We start from the raw sequence: 8,072 nt of genomic DNA, 5'->3' as shown, positions 1-8,072 counted from the left end.
CCTGCTAGGGCAATCTCTTGTTGCTAAGACAGGTCAAGGTGCTTCCGTTTTACCCAGACGTGTAGGCATTGGTGTGGAGCCAAATGGGGTGAGGCAGACAAAGGATTGGGTGATCTCAAGGGCAGGTCAAACACTTGGGGACCTTCCTCAAACCTCTGCTGTCTCAGTGTGCTCACGACTGGGGTCCCTACTCAAATTCCTGTTGTCCGTTTCCTACCCAGTGGTTTTCTCAGTATTCCCTGCCTGGTGGCACTTACGCAGGTGCCCTCGCACAACAGGCTCTGCTCCACCAGGGTCCTGGATTCGACAGGATCAAAAAAGTCAAGGTCAAGTTCCCACTGACCCACTAGCCTCTGGCTGGTCTGCAGAGTCCACAGAAACCAGCTGGCTGGCTCATTTTGGATAGTTGGTTTAGCTCAAGAGAACTCGGCCAAATTCCCCACCAGTGGTCATGCCCTTGGGTGCTCTCCCAGGTAATCAGCAATGCCCCAGTAAACACAGCCAAGATCCTACTGGCCTTTCTCCTGCCAGTTTAGTTCCACAACAGTTCAGCTGATAGCCCTGAGGTCACAGGGCTGTGGTGGGGGCTGAGGTGCGTGGTCATGGAGTTGCAAGGTAGGCAGGGGAAGGGGAGGAAAGCAAAAGACTAGGGGGCCAAAGGAGCACAGGGCTTCGACACTACCACCAAGAGGTAGGGGGTGGGGCTTTGGCGCTGCTGGGGGTTTATGCAGCTGCACCCTGTGTGTTGGGGATGACGCAGGCACGGACTGCATGGGGGTCACACAGTGGCGGGTTGTCTTCACTCCTCTGGGGTCTCATGGTGTTCACTCCTCTGGAGTTCCGCAGTGGCTGGCAGACTGTTGTTCTTCCCGGATCTCTTTCTGTCCCGGCTGGCGGCGGAGTTCCGGCTCGAAAATAGACTTCTACCTACAGAAAACTTAAAATCAAACACCTGTGTGCACCAAAAACTTTCTCTAATATGGTGAAAAGAAAGCTCACAGACCGGGAAGGGGTGGGGGAGTGGGTTAACACTGGGCAACAAGATTTCAAATAAGGGTCTCATAAAAGAAGTTTACAGATTGCTACAGGCCCTCCATAAGAAAAAGAATGATGGCCCAATCACAAAATGGTGCAAAGACATAAAAATCGGTTTCCTTCGGCCATTATCTTTTCGATCACTTGCTATGCACCTGAAAGCTGATATTGATTAAGGATAACAATGAATAAGGATAAGAAGAAGAATCAATGTATTTGAGTTGTGATGTTGGAGAAGAGTACTAAATGTCCATGGGCTGCAAAAACAACAAACAGGAATGTCTTGGAAAAGGTGCAGTGAGAGCACTCCTTGGAGGCAAGGATGGCCAAAGCTTCATCTCTCATACTTTGGACATGTTGATATGAGAAGTTATTCCTTTTAGACAAATATTATGCTTGGAAATGTAGAAGATCAGCGAAAGAGAGGAAGACCCACAATGAGATAGTGACATCAGCAATGTGCTCAAGTGTATCAGAAATGGTAAGGATGGTTCAAGATAGGCAGAGTTTAGGCCTGTCTTTCATAGGGTATCTATCAGCTATATTAAACTTGATAGCATCTAACAACAATCACAGTAATAATGATAGGCCACCAGTGTTTTGTTGTTGTTGTTGAGTGTCTTTGAGTTGTTGATGAATCGAGCACGACTCATAGAGACCCTATGAATAAAAGGCCTGAAACCTCTCTACAACTATCGACATTTATCAAAGTTCATAGAGTTTCAGGAGGCATGTTATTTAGGAAGAGGAGGTCACTCCTGCTCCTAAACCTGTCATAATATTTTATTGTTTTTACTTTCCATTAAGTCACCTGGGATAGCAGCTCTGAGCCCTTCCCTGTTTTGAGCCAGTCTCCCTAACTCCCAACACACCAACTCCTATCACCCCAGTCACTGTATCAATCCATCTCATCCAGGGTCTTCCTTTCTTGCACTGTCCATACACTCTTCTGAGCATGATGTCCTTCACCAAGGAATGACCTTTCCTGGACACATGCCCAAAGTAAGTGAGGCAGAGCTTCAAAATCCTAACCTTCAAGGAGAAATTTGGTTTCACCTTCTCCAAGACAGACATATTTATTTTCTTGGCAGTCCATGGTATGCTCAAGGCTCTTCTCCAGCACCACAACTCGAAGGCATCTATTCTTCTTCTGTCATCCTTAGTCATTGTTCAACTCTCTGAAGCATGACAAGTAATTGAGAAAACCATGGCATGGATTAGGCGAACCTTCATATTTAATCTGACGTAGTTGCTCTTCAGCACTCTGGAGAGGTCCATGACAGCAGATTTTCCCAATTCAATTCTCCTTTTGATTTCCTGACTGCTGGTGTTAATTAAGAGTGTTGATTGTGGGTCTGAGGAAGCTGTTACTGTTAACAACCCCAATCTCTTCTCTATCTAATATGGTGCTGTCAATTGGCCCAGTGGTAAGAATTTTTGTCTTCTTGATGTTAAGCTTCAATCCGAAATGAAGACTACAGTTCTTGACCTTCTGCAGCAAGTGCTTCAGATTCATCTCAGTTACAGCAAGCAAGGTTGTGTTGTCTACATGTTATAGGTTGTTGATGAGTCTTCCTCCAATTCTGATGCCACACTCCATCTCATAAAGCCTGCTTCCCAAATGATCTGATCTGCATACAGATTGAAGAGGTATGGGGCCAAGATGTATTCCTGAAACACTCCTTTCCTGATTTTGAACCGTGCTGTGTTTCCTTGTTCTGAGGACTGTGTCTTGGTCCAAGTATAGGTTTCGTATAAGCCGGTAAAGTGTTCTGAGAGTCCCATTTTCCTCAAGGTTAGCCACAATTTATTGTAATCCACAGCCAAGTGCCTTTGCATAGTCAATGAAACACAAATAGACATTCTTCTGGTACTCTCTGCTTTCTGTCACCATCCATCTGTTAAGTTGCTCTCACTAATAGTAAATACAACAGAACAAAATTCTGCCCTACTTTAACCTCACAATGACTGTACATTGTTTCAGTCACAGTGTCAATCCATCTTATTGAAGGTTTTATTCTATTTCCTCAGACCTGCTGCTTTCCCATGCATGATATCCTGCTCCAGAAACTGGTAACTCCTGATAAAAGGTAGCTTCGCTCCTGTTAAGATGCAGCATGTGTAAGATGAAGTCTCATCATCTTTGCTTTCAAAGAGCACTCTGACTGCACTTTCCAAGGCATATTTATTCTCTTAAAAATTTACATTTGTTTGTACACAAAATTCATATGCCTTGTGCTTCATTCATATACATTGTTTCAAATTGTTTCATATAATCAATCATTTCTATACACTGTGTTTTATAAAAGTAATCACCATTAATTTATGCCCATTATTAGTTCATCTTTTCAGGTCCCCACTGAATTTTTTCTAATTCCTTCATCCCCTTCCTCCATCCATCAAATTCTGTGACCCAGAGATCCCCTCTTTGCTTAATCCCCCACCCTCTTCCTTACCCATTTAGAATTTTATACACATCTTATAGTTACTCTTCTATGTTTTCAATAATGGTATTGTGCAGTAATTGTCTTTATGAATCTGAGTTAGTTCACTCGCATAATGTTATCTAGCTTTGTCCATGTTACATAATGGTTTTAAAAATTGTTGCTTCTGAGTATTCATATAAATGTACTACATTCATTCATGTTTAATTCTGTATAGTATTTATGTAAATGTACTACATTTTTGTCAATTCATTCATTTGTTGATGGTCATTTGGGCTATTTCCATTTTCTTGTTATTGTGAGTATCACTGCTATGGACATCAGTGTACAAGTCTCCTTTTGTGTTTCAGGGCTGTTTTCATTGAAGCATATTCCCAGCAGTGATATATCTGGGCCATATGGAATTTCTATGGCCAGCTTTAAAAAAAACACACCTTCAAATTGCCTTTCAGAGTGAATGTACCATTTTACAATCCCACCAGCAGTATATGAGAGTTCCAGTCTCCACATCCTCTCCAGCATTTTTTGCTTGCTGTCCTGTTAAACTTTGCCACTATTGCTGGAGTGAGATTATACATCATGAACCAACTCAGTCTCATAAGGATGAGTCTCATTGTGGTTTTGATTTGCAAGTCTTTTATTGCCAGTGATTTTGAGCATGCCCTCTGAATGTCTCCCTCTCTGAAAAATAATTTTCCTTTTTGTGATTGAATTATCAATATCTTTCTTGTGGGGGCTCTTGTTGATAGATGCTGTTGAGTTGCATATGACCCATAGTCAAACTATGAATAATAGATCTGCCCTATTCTACACCATCCTAATGTTTCCAGACACAGTAGAGCCTACTGAAGCAGTCACTCTGTCAATTCAACTGATTACGGTTTTCCTCTTTTCTGACAACCCTCTGCCTTTCCAAACATCATATAGAGGCCTTATAGCATTCCATAAATTTTCATTATGAGGTCCTTGTCTGAGATGGCACTCTTAAATGTTTCCCCCCAGTCTGTACATTTTCTTTTCACGATATGGAAAAATATTTTTGATGCATACAAAGACACAATCTTAAGAAGGTTCCATTCATCAATTTTATCCTCTTGGTTGTGCATTTCTGGATGTATTTGCCAGTCTATTTATATTAAAGTTTGGTCCCATTTTGTCCCTTATGATCTTCATGGCTTTAGGCTTTACTCTTAGGTCTCTGATCCACAGAGTTTATTTTTGTATATGTTGTAAGATGTGGATCCTGCTTAAACTTTCTGCACATAAAAGTCCAGTTTTGCCAGCATCATTTGTTGTAGAGATTGTTTTACCATACAGCGGGGTTTGTTTTCTTGTCTACTATCAGTTGACCATAGGTAGATAGGTTAATTTCCGGGTTCTTGATTCTATCCCATTGGATTATGTGACTGTATCAGGTCCTTTGATTGTTACAGCTGTGTAGTAGGTTTTGGGATCAAGAAGTGCTATTGCCTCCCACTTAGATTTTGTTTTTCAGTAGTGATGTGCTTATTAGATACTTCCCACCTCTCCTCTCTAAATAAACTTGCCAATTGCCTTTTCTATCTCTTTGAGAAATGATTTTGGTATCTATATTGGGATTGCAATAAGCATGCAGATTGTTTTTGGTAGGATTGTCATGTTCACAATATTGAGTTTCCCTATCTATGAACAGGATTCATGTTTCCATTTATGTAGGTCTTTTATTGTTTCTCTCAGTAGATTGTTGCACTTTTATTTATGAAGGTCTTTTGTATCTTTGTTGTTGTTGTTGAGAACCATTAAGTTGAAACCAACCCATAGCTAACCTTCAAGAGGATTATCAGAGGCAGTTAATAGCATAGGAGTAGACTGACCATCTTTCTCCCATGGAGCAGCTGGTGGATTCTAACCACATACCTTCGGGATTGTCTCTAGTTGCCTAGAAACCAAAGCAAAGGCAAGAAATCAAGAAGTTAAGGAGTTGAACAGAAGATTTCAAGGGCAACATGGGAAAACAAAACAAACTATTAAAATGAAATGTGTAAAGAGCTGGAGTCAGAAAACTAACAGGCCCAAACTCACTTGGCATTTCATAAGGTAAAGAAACTTAAGAACAAATTCAAGAGTTGCAATACTTAAGGAAGTTTTGGGTAGAATATTAAATTATCCAGGAAGCATTAAAAGAAGATGGAAGGAGCACACAGAGTCACTATACCGAAAAGAATTGACTGACAGAGAAGGATTTTTTTTACAGAGGTTTTGGATTTCCATTCATTCATTGCCGCAATTTTCTCCCTGCCCACCCCTCCCCACCAGCTCGCTTCCACCTCCGAAGAGAGGTGGGAAAAAGAAAAGAAAATATTCCTTCACCAGAGAAGGATTTTATGAGACAATGCATGATCAAGAGCTTCTGCTGAGGAAGAAAGAAGTTCAAGCTGTTTTGAAGGAATTAGTGAATAATAAGACCCCAGAAATTGACTGGTGTGAAAAACAATGTATACAAACTTTGTAAATATCCAGTCTATAATAAAAATTTAAATTTTAAAATACCCAACAACCTGTGGTATGCAAATGACACAACCTTGATTGCCGAAACTGAGGAGGACATGAGGCACTTGTTTCAGAAGGTCAAGGACTGCAGCCTTTAATATGGATTGAAGCTCAATATCAAGAAAACAAAAATTCTCACCAATGAGCTGATTGGCAGCATCATGACAGAAAGTGAAGAGACTGACGTTGTGAACTGCTTTAGTTTCTTGCCTCCACAGCCAACACTGTTAGGACTAGTATCCAGGAAATCAAAAGATTAATTACATAGAGAAAATCTGCTGTCAGGGACTTCTCCAGAGTACTGAGAAGCAATGATGTCAGTTTAGAGACTAAGGTACACCTGATTCAGGCCATGATCTTCACAATTATTTGATATGCATTAGAAAGCTGGACAATGAAGAGGGATAATAGAAGGAGAATTGAGGTCTTTGAGTTGTGGTGCTGGAGAAGAGTACTGAATATACCATGGACTGCAAGGAGAAAAAAATCAAGTTTATCCTAGAGAGGGTGAAACTAGGTTGCTTCTTGGAGGCGAGGATTCTGAAGCTCCATTTCACATACTCTGGGTACATTGCAAGGAGGAACAGTCCTTGAAGAGGGACACATTTAAGAAACCATAAGAAAGATAGACTAAGAGCAGGGACACAGCGCCAGCCAGAACGCAGTGCCAGCAGGAGAGCTGGAATTTCAACCACACAGAGGACAGCTGAGTCCCAACCAATAGACATCAGTCAAGCCACTGTGAAATGCACCCACCAGGAGCAAGTAGGGAGCAACTGCCTGCCACCCTGCGACTACAGAGGAGCAACCGACCTCCCCCAGCTTCTAGAGATCTGGGAGGAGCAACAGTCTGTCAACCACCATGGAACTTCAGAGGAGTGACCACCACCAGACCCTGTGACCCAAGAGGAGAGACAACTATCCGCCACTGTGTGAACCCCCTGCAGCCCGCACCTGTGTGACCCCACCACACAGGGAGTCGCTATATAAACCCCAGCAGTCATCAAGCCTCGCCTGCTGCCTCCTGGTGGTAGTGTCCAAGCCCTGTGCTCCTGAGTCCCCCACAGTCCCTTGCTTCCTCCCCCTTCCATCGCCCCCCCTCCTTGCAGCCCCACAATCACACACCTCAGCCCCCACCACAGCCCTGTGACCTCAGGACACCACCATGGATCAAGCCATTACCAGAAGCTATCAGCCGAGCTGCTGTGGAAATAATCTGGCAGGAGACAGGCCGGTAGGATCCTGACTGGATTTACTGGGGCATTGCTGATTACCTGGGAGAGCACCCAAGGGTGTGTCCACTGGTGGGGAATTTGGCCAAGCTCTCTTGGGCTGCACCAGCTGCCCAGAAACTAGCCAGCCACTGGCTGGCTTTTGTAGACTCTGCAGACCATCCAGAGGCTAGTGGGTCAGTGGGAATTTTACCTTGATTTTTCGGGTCCTCTTGGATCAAGGACTCTGCTGGAGCAGAAGCTGTTGTGTGAGGGCACCTGTGTAACTGCCACCAGGCAAGGAACACTGAGAAAACCACTGGGTGGGAGCCCAACTGATCTCAAGAACATTGTCTTCAGATCAAGAATGTATCAATGTCTTGAAGAAAGCAAACTATCCCACACAATACACAAGAGCAAAGCAAGATGTCACCCAAAAAGGGTGACACAGTATTAGTGGATTTCCTGAAGCCAGAAAGTCTGATGGAACTTTCTGACACAGAATTTAAAAGAGGAGTGACTGAATATATCGAATGGATGAAAGACAAACTTGATGAATTACAGGATACTACAAGCAAAAACAAGGAGGCACTCAAAAAAACAATATGGAACATTACAGAGAAAAGAAACGAGGCATTAGCAGCACTGGAAAAACAAGAATTCACTATTCAAAATATAAGTTACAATGTTTCAGAGCCTGGCAACATGATGGAGGGACATATGAGCAGAGTTGACGAGATGGAACACAGAATCCGTGAAATTGAAGACAGAATTGTCACCACTCATCTGTTAGAGTAAAAAGCAGACTCAAAAAAAGAAGGAAAAAGAAGAAAACCTAAGAATAAATGACGTG

This window comes from Elephantulus edwardii, unplaced genomic scaffold (genome assembly GCF_000299155.1).
Source record: "Elephantulus edwardii isolate Elephantulus edwardi_28Jun2011 unplaced genomic scaffold, EleEdw1.0 scaffold00596, whole genome shotgun sequence".
NCBI classification, from domain to species: domain Eukaryota; kingdom Metazoa; phylum Chordata; class Mammalia; order Macroscelidea; family Macroscelididae; genus Elephantulus; species Elephantulus edwardii.
Note: the sequence above shows the minus strand (reverse complement) of the source record.